A 20,273-nucleotide genomic window follows, 5' to 3' on the forward strand; every position below is an offset into this window, starting at 1 on the left:
AACAGTACCGCCTGCTGTTTCCTTCATAACTGTTTATGCTGTTTATGTTGCTTACCTAGAATGCTCTGGCCCTGCTCCATTAGCCTGATTCTTACTTATTTCTTAAGGCTGGGTTTAGAGTGTCATCACTTCCAGCCAATCTCCTTAGGCAGCGCTCCGCCTTGCTGTCCTTCTCTGTAGTTTGTATTTACTATCCTATAACCATTGTTTTAAATATATATATTTATAACACATAAATGAATAATAATATATAACATATATTATCATACATTTTATATATTATATAACACACACACACATATATATTCTTTACATAGTGGCTCACACCTGTAATCCTAGCTATTCAGGAGGCTCTGATCTGAGAAGTACAGTTTTAAGCCAGAATAGGCAGGAAATTTTGTGAGACTCCCATCTCCAATTAATCAGCAAAATGTTGAAATGGAGCTAGGCTCAAATAGTAATGTGCCAGCCATGAGTAAAAGTGCTAAAGTATAGTGCCCATACCTTGAGTTCAAGCCATATTACTGGCACAAAAATCAAAGATATCATCTCTCTATCTATCATACATCCATCGATCTATATTTCTGTCTCCTTTACTAGAATATTACTGGACTATATTAGTATAGAGAAGAACTATATATTTATCCTTTTATTTCTAAAACCAAACCAGAGGAAGCGAGGGAGTTACCATTAATAAATAGCTGTTGATCTGAGGCTGTGGTGAAAGTAGTAGCCTCAGAATATACTAGGTTAGTCCTGGCTTTCACTTTGGGTTCTGTGGTGGTTGTCTTGATAAGTTAAGCACATTGTGTCTTCTCTCCATAATCCTCAATTTCCATATTTATATAATGATACAAGACATACTAATTTAACAAGAACATCCTGGGGATTTGAACTAATGGATACAGAATTCCTGAACTATTTGATAGGTATTCGTAGCAGCTCTCATGGTTGGAATCAGTTTTACTTGCTTAGAAAGGTATCTAACTCTTGTGGTTCTGTTTACTGCTGTTAATAATTATTCAAAGAAGCTCAGCAGGAAGATGAGAAGCGCTAAGTGAGGTCCCCATCTTTCAGAAAGTAAAAGGTGGAGCCAAATGAACGAAGACACGCTAGGAGGTTCTCAAAGGATATTAGTTTGAAGTAACTGAAAAATTGAATCTCCATGCAAAGAATTCTTTATGATGCAAGGCAATTTTCACCAAGGTAATTACATGTGATGCAAAGAGAAGTTTAGAAGACACAAGTTGGGAGGGAAATAAATTTTTTGTGCTCTCCTTTTGTCGGATTAACTATTAAAGATAATAAAAAGAATGAAAATAATTGCAAAGTAAAATAGAAAATATCGCTGGAAACAAGATAGAAAAAATAGTAACAAATAAAACCAACTATATTAAAGTAAAAAATTACAAAAATTAAGAATAAAAGGTGTGAATCTATAAAAAGATTACAATGAAAACCAGCCTATGTGGCCACAGATCTTTGATTAATCAGTAAGTCTTCTTAAACTACCATGGCCTGTGACAGCAGAGTCAAGTGTTTACAGAATTTCAGGCCTTTAAATCAGAAAAAAATAAAAATAAGTAAATAAATCTGCAAAAGGCATGTTTTCTCAGACTAGGGCTGGCAAGATTGATAACAGATGGACATTTTTAGATAGGATGTTAACTGATAACAGATAAGGTCACTCACTATTTGACCCCAAGAAATGTTCTCTTTTGAAATGTTCTATTGTTTTGTAACAACTGAAACTTTTCTGTGATTTATTCATAACAAGTGTTTTTACCTCTTTAAAAAAAAAATAATGAGCCAGGCACTGGTGGCTCATGCCTATAATCCCAGCTACTCAAGATGTTGAGGTCTGAGGATTGTGCTTCAAAGCAAGCCCCAGGTAAGAAAGTCCTTGGGATTCTTACCTCCAATTAAGCACCAGAAAACTGGAAGCGGAGCTGTGGCTCAAAGTGCTAGAGCTCTGACCTTGAGCAAAACAGCTCAAGGATAGCCCCAAGACCAGAGTTCAAGCCCCATGATTGACAAAAGACAAAAAAAATAAAAAGTCACATGGAGTTCCTGGTTTCAAAATGTTCTATGATTCTGTTCCCTTAGACCAGTGTTTATGGTAGTAGTAGACCTAGTCATAAGGGCAGATGCCCTTGCTGCCACCGCCCCAACCCCCACTGACAAATGCTTGCTGGGCTTTCCTGACAGCCCCTATGTGGACACTGAAGGGTTTGTTTGACTTTATTGTTGTTGTTGTTGTTTGTGTTGGTCTGGCGGCGGCTTGAACTCAGGGCCTGGGCACTACCCTTGAGCTTTTTCACTCAAAGCTGGTGCTCTCCCACTTGACCATAGATACAATTCCAGCTTTTTGGGTGACTAATGAAAATAAGAGGCTCTGGTTTGTGGACCCTAGATGACTTTGAGCTGTGATCCTCAGATCTCAGCCTCCTGAATAGCTAGAATTACATGTCTATACTTTTTTCTCACTCTCTGACTAGCCAGCCTTTTCCCCTCAACCTTTCTTTGAAAGTTTTGGAACTCGTCTTTTTTCTATCCTTATTTAATTCTCAAATAGGCTCCAGCCCAAATCAATTCCCTAAACTCCATAGTCACATCCCACATTCTATATGAAATCTATACTATAGATCCAATAGTGGGGGATGGTAGGGGAAAAACAAAGGAGGAGGTAACTATGCTTGATAGGAAATGAACTCATTACCTTACTCATGTAACTGTAAACTCTCTGTACAATATTTTTATGTTTATAAAATCATATAAAAATAAAAGAAAATACCAGTCCCCTTTTCTCCCCATTGATCAGACAAGAAACTTTGATCTCTTTCTAAAGTCTTCTTTTCCTTTTTGTGATGTTATCACTTTCAAAACTTAACTGTGATCAGAAATCTCCAGATGCCACCAGCTAACTCCTCCACCCAAACCACCATCATCTCTCCCTACTTATCTCCTGGCTTCTAGTCTTAATTCAGCAGACAAAATGAACTTGTTAAGATGTAAGTGAAATCATAATCCTTGGCTGCTCCAAAGCATCCAGTGGTTTACACAAAGTAAAAGCCAAAAGTCAAACTTTTTATTGGGTTCTGAGGCCTTTCTGGTCTGTATCCCCATTGCTTTTCCCCCTCTGTGAACCTGCCAAGAAGGATCCTGTCTCAGGGCCTTTGCATTGACTGAGTCTGAATTATCTACCTCGGATCCAAAGAGCTGCCTCATTTGCTTTGTCATTCTTTCACAAAATTAAATTACCTTTTTGATAAAAGCATCAATGACTTACCCCAAGATTTCAGGCTCCCCTCCCAACTAGGTACCTTATATCCTCTGTCTTTGATTTATTTTTCTCCTTAGCATGCACAATTTTATATACGTCTCTCTTCATTTTACCTTTGTAAGAATTGTCGCCTCCAATCTAATATACACAACTCCAGAAAGAAAGGGATTTTCATCTCTTTGGTTTGCTGATATGTTCCCAGGTCTTAGAATAGCTGGAACATAATGAATATTTACAGCTGGATGAGGAGATAAACTGCCCGCTCTCCTGTCTTATAGAAATGCTAAAGCTCTCAGCTCCTGTGTAAGTGCTTCAGAGTAATCTCAACATTGTAAATTGCTCACATCATTTTTACTTGGAAAAAAAAGAAAAATGACAGTTCATTTGAAGCTTAGGAATAAACTTTCGGCATTGTTGTTACCCATGTGGAACTCTTTAAGGCTGTCAAGAATAAAAAACTAAGTTCCAAATTTCTTCAAGAATGAGAAAAATATATTATTTGCCAGAGTAGGACTCCAGGACTGTTTATTTCTGTGACTCAATAACATGAAAAGGCTCAATTCCTTTCCATTTTTCCCCCAACTTTGCCCTTCAGAGAAGGTAAACTGCATCCTCTAGGTGAGGAGGCCCCAGGGCCCCACAGTGCATGGTTCAGTTCCTCATGTTATCTGCAAAGGGAACACAGCCAGTGGAAGAGTGGTTGCTCTCTGTCTCCTCCACGCCCCCATTCCTGCCTCTAGCTAGGAGCAGTTTCCTAGGCAGCCAGCTGACCCAGAACCAGATCGCATGCCATGCCCTATTTGGCGTTGACTGATCAGGGCAGACCCTGAGCTACAGTGGTCTTTTTTTTTTTTTTGTCACTTAGACAGTAACTGGAATGTTTTGCTTTTTTTCAAGGAAGGCTTTGGGGACTGAGATGGTCCAATTTAACAGACATGTAGGAAAGTCAGAAAGTCATCATTTGGATGGTTCTCTTCAGTGGAGGGGGGAATTAAATGTGAAGAAATAAATTGATAGTTTCTGTCATCTGTACCTCTCACTGCCCCTTCCCCCCCCCAACTTTCACATCTTCTTTCTTGCTGTATGTTCATATATTCAGGGGAGCTAATACTGGAAAATTCTTTCATAGACTGTTTTGGGACTGGGAAAAATGAAGCCACTTCACTCTGAAGTTAGTCCAGGAATTCCAGTCTTACAAAGGGGTCATTAAAACACATTTGCCCTACTCTAATTCTAATTAAAAAACTGCTTCACAGAAAACCAAGTGAGGATGACCTGGTATCTGAAACCACACCCTCGGTGTGTGTTTTTCAAGTTTCTTAAATTCTGGTGGGTTTTTTTTTTCCTTTGCTTTTCTTTCAATAAACAAAACAAGTGGGTAGGTGAAAGTAGGACTAACAAGCAAGAAAATATCAACAGTCTTATTCACCAGCCACCTACTTGGTTCTAGCCCAGCAAAGAGAACAAAGGAACAACAGTATGTGTTCATCTGGAGAACCTGTTCCCCACAGACTGAAGAAATAATTTGCTGTCGCGTGGGAAGTCGTGTTTTGCTCAATGATTTGTGATTAGGTGGTGGTGCAGTACAATACATCTCTGTGTCAGTGACTCAGAGGCTGCGACAGAAGATGGCTGGTTAAATCATAATGGTCTGTCACGTCTCCACTCTCAGAATTACCTTCCCCTTGTATTCTTTCTTCATTTTAACCACTACTACTTTCTCCCTCTCAAATAGACTGGCCTTTCTGCTGTTGAAGCTGTAAGGTACAGTCCTGGGGCAGGAGAGGGTGAGGGAGAGCATTGACCTCAGAGGTATAATTTTCAAAACAAATATTATCATCACACTCCTGTCTTCCCTCCAGCCACGTAAGAAAATTAGTCCAGTCTGCTTAAAGATGAAAGACTCAATATAAATACATGCAAACAGAAGCATAGAGAAAGACCCAGCAAACTGAGCACTTTAGAATGGCAGACAGGTATTTAACTGACAATTTAGAGATAAGGAATTAAAAAGAGAAAATAAAACAAAATTTCCTCACAAGGAGGGAAGAAGAAGAAAAGAAACTTTGATCAAGAGGTTATTCTGTGACAGGCACTGTGGCAGAAATATTAACAGGGGAACAAAGCCCCTGAGCAGAAGATCAGAATTATAGGTTGAGTGACACTTTGTCCCTAACCTGGCCCTATTCCCTACCACCCCCACCAGAGATTACTGCTCAAAAGAATAAATATGGAACCAAACCAGATGCCCCTCAGTAGATGAAGGATAAAGAAAATGTGATATATATATATATAAATATATATATATATATATTAGAATTCTATGCATCTATCAGAAAGAATGACATGGCCCAATTTGTTAGGAAATGGAAAGATTTGGAAAAAATTATATTAAGCGAAGTAAGCCAGGCCCAAAGAAACATAGGTGCCATGGTTTCCCTTATTTGCAATAACTAGTATATGTCTGAGACAAGCAGAAACGATCAGATAAGTTGTTAAGCGAAATGAACCCCAAGATAAGGACTCAAATGGTTTTTCTTTCTTGCTATTGTTTCTAACATATTTGTAAGATATTTCTTTGCTGCTTTGTATGTTCCCTCCCCCACGGTATAACCCCTGTTTTCACTGTATTTGATGTTGGTATAATTTGTGGAGGGGAAGGGAAAAAACAAATTGTTTAAATAGGGATACAGGTGGACCCATTGCAACAATGAGATATACAAGACGCTATGTTGAAAACAAACTTTACAACTTTGGTGGGGGGGGGAGCAGGATGTGGGGATGGGGTGACAGAGGGATGTGGAGATTGGAAGGGATGGGAAGGGGAAACAAAGGAGGAGGCAACAATGCTTGATAAGAAATGTACTCATTATCTTGCCCATGTAAATGTAACCCCTCTGTACAGTATTTTCACAATAAAAAAAAAACAGAATAAATAACAACAAAATCATTAGGACATACTCAAGTAAATAAGCTTGACTTTTGGGAGAAGTCACATTTAGCCACAGGAGAGCTTTTATGGCTCAGCCATTATTCATTTCCTAAGAAATTGGAGTTTGAGACACTGAGCAGCTGGAAGAGCAGTATCCTGGGTCTACTCAGTGCAATCCCTCCATAGATGAGGGGATACACTGTACAGAAAGAAGACAAGCGAAGTGAGGGAAAGAGGGAACAAGGAGAAGCAATCCTGAGGCCCAAGGCCTCAGCAGCAAGAACCCTCATGTGTGTATCTTCTTTGGATTAAAGCTATCATTGAGTACATGAATGAGTACATCCATATCTTCTTTCAATTTTTAAAAAAGTTATTGTGCGTGTGAGAATACTTACTGGGTCTTGAACTACAGGCCTCTCTCACTCTCAGTTAGCTTTTTTATTCAAGGCTGGTGCTCTACCACTTGAGCCACAATTCCGCTTCTTGTATTGCTGATTAATGGGGGGGGGTAAATGTCTCTCGGATTTGTCTGCTCAGGCTGGATTTTGAACAAAGATCCTCAGCTTTCAGCCTTCTAAGGAGCTAGGATTGCCAGCAGGACCTTGCTCAAAATCTTTTGTGTTTCTAAGGTGGTTGTAATCATGTATACCTGTAATCCCAACTACTTGTGTGGCGAAGGTATAAAGATCAGAGTGTATGACCGGCCTGGACAAAGTTAGTGAGATCATGTCTCTAAAACAAAACACAAACAAAAGATCAAGGGCTGTGGCTCAAATGGTAGAACAGTAGCCTAATTTTTGAAAGGCTATAGGTTAACGATACTTTTAGTGGTTCTGTGCTAATTTGTTTATCTAAATGATACACCATTTATTTCATCAGTCACCTATCAGCGAATATACATGATTTTTCTTACTTTTATGCTATCAGCAATAAGCAGTGAACCTTCTTATAGCTGACACTTTCATAAGCCCTTCATTATTTCCCTAGAGAAATTGCAAGAGGAGAAGCTACTGAGTCATCCATTCAGTGTGAATCTCACAACAGAAGTTATGATTTATAGGGCAGAAATCATCAGAAAACAAATTGCATACTCCAGCTTACTCTGTGTTCATTTTTTTGAATCTCAAATCTGGGTTTCCTCATTTCACATCCAGTATGTTTCTGCTGTCCAGCACCCACACAGCAACCATACAGGAAGAAGGATAATAGGATGGAAAGTGAGGTCCCTTGTAAAGATCAGATAGATGGCTTGTAGATGCTATCCAATCTAATCTCTAATCTTGTAAATGAGAAATGCAAAAAAAAAAAAAAGATCAATGCATGTTAGCAATTTAAAGCTTAAAATCAAATTCAAGGCCTCGCACCAGTGGCTCATGCCTATAAATCCTAGCTACTCAGGAGGCTGAGATCTGAAGATCAAAGCCAAAACTCAAAAACAAACAGGCAGGAAAGTCCATGAGACTCTTATTTCCAATTAACCACCAGAAAACTGGAAGTGGTGCTGTGACTCAAGTGGTAGATCACTAGCCTTGAGCTGAAGAGCTCAGAGACAGCACCTGGGCCCAGAGTTCAAGCCCCATGACTGACAAAAAAAATAAAAAATCAAGCTCAAGGTGGAGTAACTCTAATCCTAGTTCCAAGAAAGACTGAAGCAAAGTCTCTAGTTTAAAACCAGCATGGGTATATATATATATATATATATATATATATATATATATATATATAGGATCATGGCATGGGATCATGGCCACATACTATCTCAAAAAAGAAAAAAATGGAAAAAAAGAAAAAGGAAAACAAAAACATAAAGGAAAAGACAAAGAGCCCATGTAATTGTAACCCTTCTGTATGGTATTTTCACAATAAAAAAAAAAAGAAAAAGAGAAAATATAAAGAAAAACACCACAAACAGACACAGATAGATAGATAGATAGATAGATAGATAGATAGATAGATAGATAGACAGACAGACAGACTTATAAATCCAGGACATTGTTTCTCCAGCAATTTAGTTCCAGGACCTTAAAAAGAACTGACAATCTCATAAAGCATTTTCTTTTTGACCAAACATTTAAAATTACTTTGAAGTTGGTCAAGATGGAATAGCAGGGTGTAGATTTCATCTCTTGTCTGAAATAATTTTAACAGCAGGTAAAATAAGTGAAACAATGGGTAACAGGTGTCACAAACTGTGAACTCAGGAAGTAGAGCATAATCAGAGTGGTGGGGATGGTCCCAGTCCATCACCAAGAATGTTGTCAGCCTCTATCATGAGGCCAGGAAAGCCCAGCGTTACTCAGTAGTTCCCTGAGTAGATGAAATGGAGATGAGCAGCCAGGGGCCTCTGGGTATTTATGGTTTACAGGGCAATTTACCAGAGAGAAAGACCCACAGAAGCTGTGGAGATTTCCAGTGGGCCTTCTTTGTTGCTTTCAGCTGAGATCTGCTTAGTAAGGCTGGAAAGAACATTGCAAAAGACTCAAGAGAAGTCACATAAGCCTAGCGACAGTCTATGCTTTTGACAGCCAGGATGGAAGAGCATTGTGAGGGGAGCTGTGCTTTCCTGTACTCAGAGCTCCCAGATATCTGCTTGTCTTCCCACACAGATGATCGCATGACCCGGATGATTCTACAACTGGGAAGGTCTGTCTTGTTCATTTTTGTTTTGCGAGGATAAAAGCTTTATCTCATATAGCTTTGGCATTTTCTGTTTTTGGATATACAAACAAAGCAGACTGAGAAATCTGTTTTGAACACACATAGTTATATTTATTAGATATGTAACATATATATTTGCTGTATTATTATATTTACATGATACATCCTATATTTGCTTCATATTATATGTATGCATATATGTATATATTTATTAATTTATTTGGGTAGGAGACTAAAAACCAATGCTGCTTACAGTATGTTATAGAATAGGTATGCGCAAGAAAAGAAAAAAATAGATAAATTAGAGTTCGTCAAGATTAACTAAAATTTTTGTCAAGGGAAATAAGAAAGTAGGAAGACAAAGCACAGAATGGAAGGAAATATTTCTAAATCATCTATCTGATGAGGATCTAAGATATTGAGATTTTATATTTGCATACATATATTCACACCTATGTATGAATGCATACGCATGTGCACACCTATAAAATATGTGTGCCTGCCTAAAGATATCAACACAGATTTACATAGATCTACATATATGCACACACATACACATACACACTGATAAACATGCACATACACAAATATATATATGTGTACATGTTTGGAGATGTGATTGTGTACACATATGCACACACGTATGCACATATAACTATATATGCACAAAGTCTGATTGTATGTGCATGTGTATACATATATGCACACATCTATACACAGAAATCTATATACATAGCATACATAATATACCAACATAATACATATATTATATGCATGTAACTTAACCTTATGAAGACAATACAATTGAAAAATGAAATTAAAAGGATTCAAATAGATATTTCTTCAAGTAAAATATACAAATGGCCAATAAGCACATGAAAAGATGTCTTAACTCTTCTGTAATATTGTCTTAAGATTTATTAATGAGTATTTTTTACCTGACTTAGTTAACTGTAACTTCTCTCCAACTCACTTTATAATAGCAATAAAAATTAAAAATACATATTAATGTACAAAGAGATATTAAAAGTTACATGGCTTGCTGAGACCAGAGGCTCATGCCTGTAATCTTAGTTACTCACTAGTCTAAGAACTGAGGATCACAGTTCAAAGCCAGCCCAGGAAGGAAAGTCTATGAGACTCTGATCTCCAGTTAACCACCAAAAAAACCAACAGTGGAGAAGTAGAGCAAAAACAAAGCAAAAATCCTCAGCCAGTCCCTGAGTTTAAGCCCCAGGACAGACAAAAGAAAAATAGTACATACCTCTGGGCATATATTTATATAATCCACAGCAATCGTATGAAATTGTACATATTATAATCCTTGATTGGGACATGAGAAAAGTGTACACACAAAGTGACCTACCACACAGATGTGACCTACCACACAGAAGTGACCTACCACCTGCCCAAGGCTGCACAGCAACTTGTGATGATTCCAGAGGCTGGTCCCAGACCCAGACTCATTCCTTGTATCATTGACTTCTTTAGTTATTTTGGGTATTCTCAAGAAAAGGAATGTTGTAATAACTGAGCAGATTCATTGCCTAATGTGGTATGTTACTGTATGCCTTGTTATTTTAATATAATAAACAACTGGCATGTTTGAATCTGATGGAAATGAAGCTTAAGAGCAACCGGAAGTGGTCACAGGAGTGTGTGTGTGTGTGTATGTGTGTGTGTGTGTGTGTGTGTGTGTGTGTGGTGATGTACAATTGCAAGACTAAAGTCTTCAGAGGACATGGGAACAGAGCCCAGAGGAATACCTGCCTTTGAAGAGAACACTGGAAGACTTTCCATAAACATAGGAACAGTGGATTTTAGAAACTCACTACAGAGAGGAAGTAGATTATTGGATGGATTGTGTAGACCAGGAGATAAGAGTCCAGAGCTCAGTGAGAGAGAGGATAGAGGAAAGATACCAAGCATTTCAGAAGAGAGAAGGTAGACAATATTGTTGGTGCAGGAGGACAGGAGAGAGGATCATAGAAATGTGGTTGGATGGGGGGCACAGTTCTGAGAGCTCACTGGAGTTGTGCTCACATGTTTGAAAACATGTGAGCACAGTGAAATGCCCTTGGCATACATGTTGGTCTGCAGGAGAAATAATATTAGTCATTAGTTTGATTTAATTAAGGCTTGACCAGAAATATACACTAATTTGTTTTTAATTTTTAAAATTTTCTTGTAAAGATACTGTACAGAGAGGTTACAGTTACATGAGTAAGATGAATACATTTCTTGTCAGGCATTGTTACCCTCTCCTTTGTTTTTCTCCATCCCTTTCTTCCCCTACCTTCTCCACTCCTCCCCTACACTAAATGTTAAAATGGTCATCAAAGTGTGCCAGCAGAGCCAAAGAGAAGATTGAGATGAGTGAAATAAAATAGTCAAAGCAATGAAGGAGTGTAAGGACATGGCACATTCAGAAACTATTCATCCAGTAGCGCTGGTGAAGCGAAGGGTGGACAAAGAGGGAAGATGTCAGCAGATGATATAACAGAAATTAGTGGTTAAGGTCTTCTTTTAAAGTACCCTTAAATTTAAAATATTAGACTTTGCATAGCAACCGAGTTAGGCATTAATATTCTATGAATCTAATGCTAAAGGTTTTTCTATTACGGCAGGTAAATCTATACAAATACCAGATTCCAAAAGAACCAAAGCATGCAATGCATGGCATAGTAAGAATTTACTACCAGCTAATGGATAGAGAACCACTGAAGAGTTTTAATGAGGAGTGAATTTGATGAGATTTATATTGTGGAAAGATTATTCCAATAGCACTGAAGAGCCTATATGGGATTGGGTTGAAATTATAGATGTTGATTCTGCAGTAGGAAAAATAAAAGCCCTCCAAAGTTTGAGTCCTTCACTTCCCAGTCCCCAAGATCAGGGTCCAAGTTACCTGACAAGGCAGATGGGATTTTGCATATGCAAATAAGGATTTCAAGATGAATGAATTTTCTGTGTGGGCCTACTGTAATCACAGGGATCCTTATAAGGGGAAATAGAATGCTTAGAGAAGGAAATGTGAGTTCAGAAGAAGACAAAACACACACATGCGCACAAAGATGGGGAGAGAGGGAGAGGTTTCAAGATGCTTCATTGCTGGTTGTGACAGCAGAAGAAACTAAAGACTGCAGGTGGTCTCCAGAAGCTGGAAAAGAGAGAGAGAGAGAGAGAGAGAGAGAGAGTTGCTCCCTCCAAGAATTTCCAGCAGGTCTTTAGCCTTTCCCAAAACCTCATGTTAGCCCAGGAAGACTGGAGACCCTCAGAAGTGTAAGAGAATCAGTATGACTTCTTTGAAACTACTAAGATTGTGGAAATTTGCTACAGCAACAATAGGATTTCAACTAGGAGTTTGAATGTAGGAAATGAATGTAGGCAAATGATAGAAAACACTGAGCAATAATGGGAAGATTGATTATGAGCTCACTAAGTCTTTTTTTTGGGGGGGGCCTGGACACTGTCCCTCAGCTCTTCAGCTCAAGGCTAGGGCTCTACCACTTGAGCCACAGCGCCACTTCCGGCTTTTTTTTTCTTTTTTGCTTATGTGGTGCTGAGGAATCGAACCCAGGGCCTCAGGCATGCAAGGCAAGCGCTCTACCACTGAGCCATCTTCCCAGCTCTGAACTTACTAAGACTTTATTAGAGAGGTGGGGCTATGGAAAACCAGTGTTCTTGGGTCCACATGAAGGGAAATCTGCTCAAAAATGGAGTTGGGGGTGTCACATGACTAATTGATAACCATTAATCATTCTTCTGAAGTAGAATGATATTACTGGAAAGTAGTTGCCTGGTAAGGAATGACTTTTCTCAGTCCCCTTCCAGCTAATAGTGATATATCTAGCTCTTGCCAAAGGAATAGGAAGAGAAGCACTGTGTCCCTTCTAAGCCAAAGACCTTCCTAAATTGTGGGCATTCCATATTTCCTCTTTGCTCACTCACTGGCTAAGTGTGGAGGATCCTAGCATTCTGGGTAGCTAGGTAAAGAACTAGGTAAAGAAATCTCGACATGTAAGGTCATCTGTGAGCAGAAATGCTTACATCGGTTTTAAAAAATATTATTATGTTTAAGTAGTTGTAGAAAGGGGATTCAATTTAACATGGTAATTGATGAGTATAAGGTTTATCATCCCTTCCATTCACATTGGCTTGTTTGTTGAGCAAAGTATGTTTCCATTAAAAAATATTGGGGAGGTCTATTTTCATCCTAAAAGTCAATAATATAGTTGGTATATAATAAAACCTAAATAATTTGTGCCATTGTTGAGTGGATGGGAGAAATTGGTATCTGAGTTTGGGGAGTCATACTATGTGGTAGAAATAGACTTGAAAACACTTGGTTGACAATAGCAAAGAGCTGTATAGTTCTGAAGTAGGAGGCTGGTAATATTAGCCTGTAGAGGAAAGATAAGCTGAGGCATGAATTGACCATAATGCAAATACATCTGAAAGAAGCAAAAAGAATTATAGCTCTTTGGGTTTTCACAGAGTTGGAAAATCTGCATGGTTCTAGAACTCAAAGATTAATGGATTTTGAACAACAAAGGCCCTTTAACTTAACCTTTCTCTGTTAAACTAAGTGATCACACTTGGAACAAGTTAGATGAAGTGTGTTTCCTTCCCACCAAACTTAGTATTTCAAATAGTTTTAAAATAAGCCTAATTTACTTCAGAAAAAAAATGTGGAACAAGAAAGTGAAGAAACAGGAGAGTCCTTACAAAAAAACTTTAGTTACAATGCCCTGGCATATAAAACTACCTGGAAAGGAATATAATAAGAACTTAAGTTTTTCAGTAAGTTGCATTGCCCAAAGATCCACAAGTCTGAGCAAAATTTAGGGTTTAAGGATAATGCTTAGACATTATAATGTTATTGTGATACTTACTCATTATCCTAAAGCCTAAAACTTATATAAACAGAACAAAAATATGACCAAAAACATTTTTTCTTTTATATATATATATTACTGTAAAGATACTGTACAGAGGGGTTACAGTTACTTGAGCAAGGTAATGAGTCCATTTCCTATTGTTACCTCCTCCCCAAAGGATATTTTTTTCAATGTCCATTGCAGATAAAGCCATTGGGCATGGAAGGACTTTTTTGTATGGCCCCAAGATCAAACATTAAAAAAAATAAGCTATTGAATTTCTACTGAAATATCTGTATTTTGCTTTTTGTTTTTTTATTTTGTTGGTCATGGGGGTTGAACTCAGAGCCTGGGTTCTGTCCCTATGCTCTTTTGCTCAAGACTAGTGCTCTACCACTTTGAGCCACAGCTCCACTTCTGGTTTTTGAGTCGTTAATTGGAGATAAGAGTCTCACAGGACTTCTTTGCCCAGGCTGTTCTGGTGAAAATCTGTTTTAATATCTAATCAGAGATGATTTCAGCTTTGCCAGGAGTTGGTGACTGCTGTGTGGTTCCTCTGTTCTTCTCTTTGATGGAGAAATAAACTCCACAACAACAGAAAAATCTGTGAATAAACCAAAATAAAGTTTTTTAGATGTAAACTCACTATATTGTCCAGGCTAGCCTTGAACTCCTGGACTCAAATGATCTCCCTACCTCTACACCCTAAGCAGCTGGGACTAAAGTTTTTAGAATCTATTGCAATGAAAGAGAGTATTATCATACTGTCTTAATGGAAGTTTAGCAGTATCTGAAAAGAAGGCACCAAATGTGGAATAAATATAGATATAGAGAGCTATAGATATTGCTAGATATAGATAGAGGTAAATAAAGATAGATATGAGTAGATGGATCTATATATATTATAGGTATTCTATATCAATATCTAGATAGAATATCTAGTTAGATCTTAGATATATCTATAGAGAATGTATCTAGACAAATAATATATAGATAGAATATATATCTAATATAGATAATCTATATATTATCTATTGTATATATCAAATATACTGATAGATATTCTATACCTATAGATTAGATAGATGATAGATGATAGATAGATAGATAGATAGATAGATAGATAGATAGATAGATAGATAGATAGATAGATAGATAGATGGGTATGGATTCAGATCTAGAATCAGCTAATTCAAGGTCTCAGTCCTCTGAGACAGGACAGAGGTGTTAGTAGTAAGCTATCTATACAGATGAGTAGATTATTATAGATGAAAAAATTATCTGTGGAAATTTCCTGAGGCAAGCTGCTATGAAGTTATTTCTTGATTTACTGCCTTGTAAATCAAGCCTTATAAGTTTTTCCTGGTCAAAATTTTATGAACAAGCAACAGATTTGTGGTCCATCATATTTATCTAACTCATATTGCACATGAGGTCTCAGCATTAGTTCTTTAAGTTTTCCTGTGCAGGCTTCCACCGTGACATGAGTATGTGGCAACACGAATATTTCCAAACCATGAGGAGACATGTCTTAGCCTGATGGAGAGTTCTGCTCATCTTCCAGAATGAGAGGATTGAAATACTCTGGTTCCTTGGAGATAGAAACTATGTGTGCTCTGTGTTCAGAAAGATTTTCATACATAAATATTGGCCGTCCAGTTGTCTGGATTATGAAAATAAAACAACACTTAGCTGATCATCAAAATTGTGTACTGGCCTTGCATCATATAGAATCATTACTGAGAACTGGCTGTCCAATGAATGACCAGGGGGAGCCCTGTAATCATTTCCCAGCAATGTGAGCTGGTTGTGGTAGAAAAACCTCAGTTTGGTAAAACAAATATGGATTCTGTTTTCTCCTTCTCTATTTGGCACTGAAACTGGAACATTGTATGGCTCAGAGGAGTCAAAACCACAGACAAATGTGGCCTGGATCCAAAGAGGTGCACATCGGAAGGATGTCCACATACCAGAGAATGCCAGCAAGCAATTCCAAATCCCAACTCTGCTTTGAAAGGGGAGGAGATGCAGTGAGAAGCAAAGCAAAACAAACATTCCTTTGGCCTGGGAAGAGGGGGGAGGAAGGGTAGCAATCTACTTATAATAGGAGGTAACGGAAATTCACTGGAAGTATATAGCTATAACAACATGCTACTTTGATAATAACAAAAAGACATCTACATAAATAGAAGAAGAAAGAATTTCCATTACATTTTAATAAATTCATTACTATCTCATTCCATATGCTCTTCTGAATCTTCCAAATGCTCTGTAGTAAATACAAGCCATTTTTTACATAAGGAAAAATAAAGAAAGATTATTTTAAAGATGTAGCTATTAACAGCCAGATCTAAGTGTTTTCTAAGAAAGAAGCTGTTAGCACATAGAGTTTTAACAAATATATGCAATAATAACAGTAGTAATAATAATAATATTATATGGTATACAACAGCTTTAGTTTCCTAAAATTTAGATTGTTACAGAAGTAAAGAGCTAGATGGTATTTTTTTCAGGTTTCAGTTTGAAGATACTTTTTTTGCTTTCTGCTTTAATTTTTATGGCAATTATAAATAAATGTTATATGCAGAGGGATTATAATTATATAAGTCAGGTAAAGAGTACATTTCTTTTGGACATCACCCCTTCCTTTGCTCTCGCCCTGAAACTTTTTTCTAACAAAAATCAAATTTGTTAATAAATCTTTTTTTCTAATGATAATGTTGAGTAGGCAGCACCACTGAAAATTTTCTAAAGCAATTTTTTATTTAATTTTATAGTCAAGGTGATGTACAGAGGGGTTACAGTTATAGTAGTGAGTACATCTCTTTTCAATTGTTAATTCCCTCCCCCCCTTTTCTTCCACTGTCCATCCCCCCACCCCTCCCAAGTTGTAAAGTTCATTTCCAGCATACTGTCTTGTGAGTATCGCTGTTGCATTAGTTAAAGCCATTTAAAAATAGTAGGCATGACTGGCCTAATGCTGCAGTTCACAGTAAGAACCATAATCAGGGTAAGAAATGAGTTGGAGCACCTTGCTGGCAGAGATGTGCTTCCCCCAAAGGAACGCTGAAGTTCTATCCTTTCTGACTAGCTGGGAAAACATGCTTCCTATCACCATGGCAGCAAAGCTGATCATCTTGGTTAAACACGTTTCTGCTCTCAGTCCCACAAGGGTGAAATCAGTGCTTTGAGACACTGGATGAGTCATTGCTTTTAGACTCATTAATGGGGTAGAGACCTTCTGTCTGCTCACAAAAACCATTTAACCCAATGATTAAAAGGATGGAGCCAAGCCGGGGAGAATTCCAGCAAGCCATTCCAAATCCAAAGTTTGCTTTAGAAGAGGAAAAGGTAACATAGAAAGCAAAGCAAAACAAAACAAGATCTATAGAAAACTACATTCACTCTTGAAATTGGTATTTTTCCCTCCAAGGCCATCAGCTTGTTAGAGGAAAGCACCAATTAGAGTAAGTATGGGACATAGAAAAACCCAAACAGTATTTCACAAACAAGATACAGAGTTGCTGGTTGAATATCTCTTGTGGAGAAAACTGGAGACAGAAGAGAGGTGCAGGATCATTGTCCTCCTGCTGAAGCAGACAGTGGAGTGGATAGGAAATAACTTGGTGTGGAGAAGCCATTGGGCATGTTGTGAAGTAAGTCTGTGGATTTCCAAATCAGAGACTTGTTTTGCTAAGTGAAAGGGCATGGAAGAGACTGGGTTAAACCAGAAGAAAATACAATGGTTCAATTCAAATTTGACCATCGTTAAGGATTCATGATCACATTTTATGTGTATAAGCCAGAACTGGGACTTGAATTCAGGACCTGCTCACTGTACTTTAGCTTTTTGTTTGTTTGTTTGTTCAAGGTTACTGCTCTACCATTTGAACCACAGCTCCACTTCGGTTTTTTTGGTAGTTCATTGAAAATAAGAGTCTCAAGGACTTTTCTGCCATAGCTGGCTCCAAACTGTGACCCTCAGATCTCAGCCTCTTGAGATGCTAGGGTTATGAGCATGAGCCATGGGTACCTAGCCATGATTATATTATTATATTTTTAAGAGTTAACACATGCACACACACACACACACACACACACACACACACATACACACACTCAGAGCATACAGCCTTTAAGCTGTAAGTTCTCTCTCTCTCTCTCTCTCTCTCTCTCTTTCTCCCTCCTTCCCTCTCCCTACAGTTACCATGGTTACAGACCAACCAGCACAAATAGCTAATTGATGCATCATTTAAAAAAAAAAAACAACTGTTTCACAATCTTTAAGACAACAAGTCTGCCAGTGTTTTCATGTGCAGGCTAGGTAAAGAAGAGAACAATAATAAAAAGAGAGCAATAAAAAGGAATGGGGTAAAATGACAGTTGTGTGGTTCTTCAGTGGGATGGAAGGAAAGGCTAATAATTTGTCAATGAGAGTTATGAGGACCCATAATTATCTTTAGAAAGCCTAAGTGAACATGTTCCCTTTGTAGAAAAACATCACTATGTAGAAGAATTAAGAAATAAGAATGGAGCTGAGGGAGAGATGTGGCCAGGGCAGCACTGAGCATTGAAACACACAGTTCAATATGCAATTGGCAGACAACTCATGGGGCACCCTGGGGTTCAAGGTCCACTAGAGATGGATGGCACAAGTAACTCTTGGTTGTTCTGAGTGAAAGCAATCTTGGTTACTCAGAACAAATATTGAGGAAAACCAAATAAATAAAATAACTTCAGGAAAAACTGGGCACTGGTGGCTCACGCCTGTAATCTTAGCTACTCAGGAGGCTGAGATCCAAGGACTGTGGTTCAAAGCCAGCCCAGATTTTTGTCTCCAATAAACCACTCAGGAAACTGGATGTGGCACTGTGGCTCAAGTGGTAGAGAGCTAGCCTTGAACTGAAGAGCTAAGGGGCAGTGTTCAGGCCCAGAGCTCAAGCCCCACAAGGACAAAAATAACTTTAAAAAATTAAAAATATATAAAATAAAGTAACTTCAGGCTCCAGATACCTCTACCCAACTGGGATTTTTAAGGTGAAAATACTGAAATGTGGATTGTAAACTACACAAGGAAATGCAGAACCAGTGAGCACACTTAGTTTGAATTTCATGTTCCCTAATATAGTCCGATTTTGCTTGGGTTGGCTGGATGTATGATTTTTTTTTTTTGCCTAAAACTAGACAGCAATTGTCAATAACAGAACACATAATGACAAGGCAAGAGGGATGGGAAAACACCTGTAGGGATCATAAAATTGTCTTGAAAACCATGTGTTGCTTAACATCTAACAACCCACTGTTCATTATCCATTCATGGTTACAGCTACTGTCTAACAAATTCCTGGTTTTTCTGGGCAATCCACCTTCCTTGGGAAATTCAGATATATAATTGCTCAGTAATTTCTGTCTCGCTTTCTCTATCTGTGCCTCCCATCCCTTCTTAAAAATGGTCCCTATTGCTGGGCACTGGTGGCTCATGCCTGAAAATCTAACTACTCAGGAGGCTGAGATCTGAGGATCGAGGTTCAAGCCAGCTAAGGCAGAAAGGTCCCTATGATACTCTTTTCTTATCTCCAATTAACCACTCCAATACTGGGAGTGGAGCTGTGGTTCAAAGTGGTAGAGCTCTAGCCTTAAGCAAAAGAGTGCAGAGACAGTACCCAGGCCCCAAGTTCAAGCCCTACAACTGACAAAAGAAAGAAAGAAAAAGAAAGAAAAAAAGAAAGGAAGGAAGGAAGGAAGAAAGAAAGAAAGAAAGAAAGAAAGAAAGAAAGAAAGAAAGAAAGAAAGAAAGAAAGAAAGAAAGAAAGAAAGAAAGAAAGAAAGAAAGAAAGAAAGGGAAAACCTATCAAACTGGGTGCTAGTGGTTCACATTTATAATCCTAGGTATTCAGCTACTTGTGAGGCTGAGATCCCAGGATCTTGGTTGGAAGCCAGCCCAGGCAGGAAAGTCTGTGAGACTCTTATCTCCAATAAACCAAAAGAAAACTAGGAGTGGAGCTGTGGCTCAAGTGGCAGAGCACTAGCCTTGAACAAAATATAAACAAAGCTCAGGAAGAGCACAGAGACCCTAAGTTCAAACCTTAAGACTGGCACACACACACACACACACACACACACACACACACACACACACACACTAATAATGGTTCCTGGTTCCTGTGTACATGTCTATGCTAGACATAAAGTAGAGACAACTCAAATGTTTACTAACTGATGAATGTATATCTACCGTTGGACATGTATTGACACATTAAAATAACATTTGGCAATAAAAAGGAATGAAATACTAATAGATTCACCTATTCATGAAAGTTGAAAGGATGATGCTAATGAAAGAAATAGTCATAAAATACCAACATATGGCTACATGGTTCCATTTATATAAATGTACAGAGACAAAATCTAGGTTAGTGGCTTCCTAGGACTAATGGATGGGATACATGGGAAGTGCCTGGCCATAGAACTCACAGTCTTCCTGCCCCTGCTTTGTGTGGATTGGATTACAGGTCATCAT

The sequence above is a fragment of the Dipodomys ordii genome, unplaced genomic scaffold (genome assembly GCF_000151885.1).
Source record: "Dipodomys ordii isolate 6190 unplaced genomic scaffold, Dord_2.0 Scaffold70, whole genome shotgun sequence".
NCBI classification, from domain to species: domain Eukaryota; kingdom Metazoa; phylum Chordata; class Mammalia; order Rodentia; family Heteromyidae; genus Dipodomys; species Dipodomys ordii.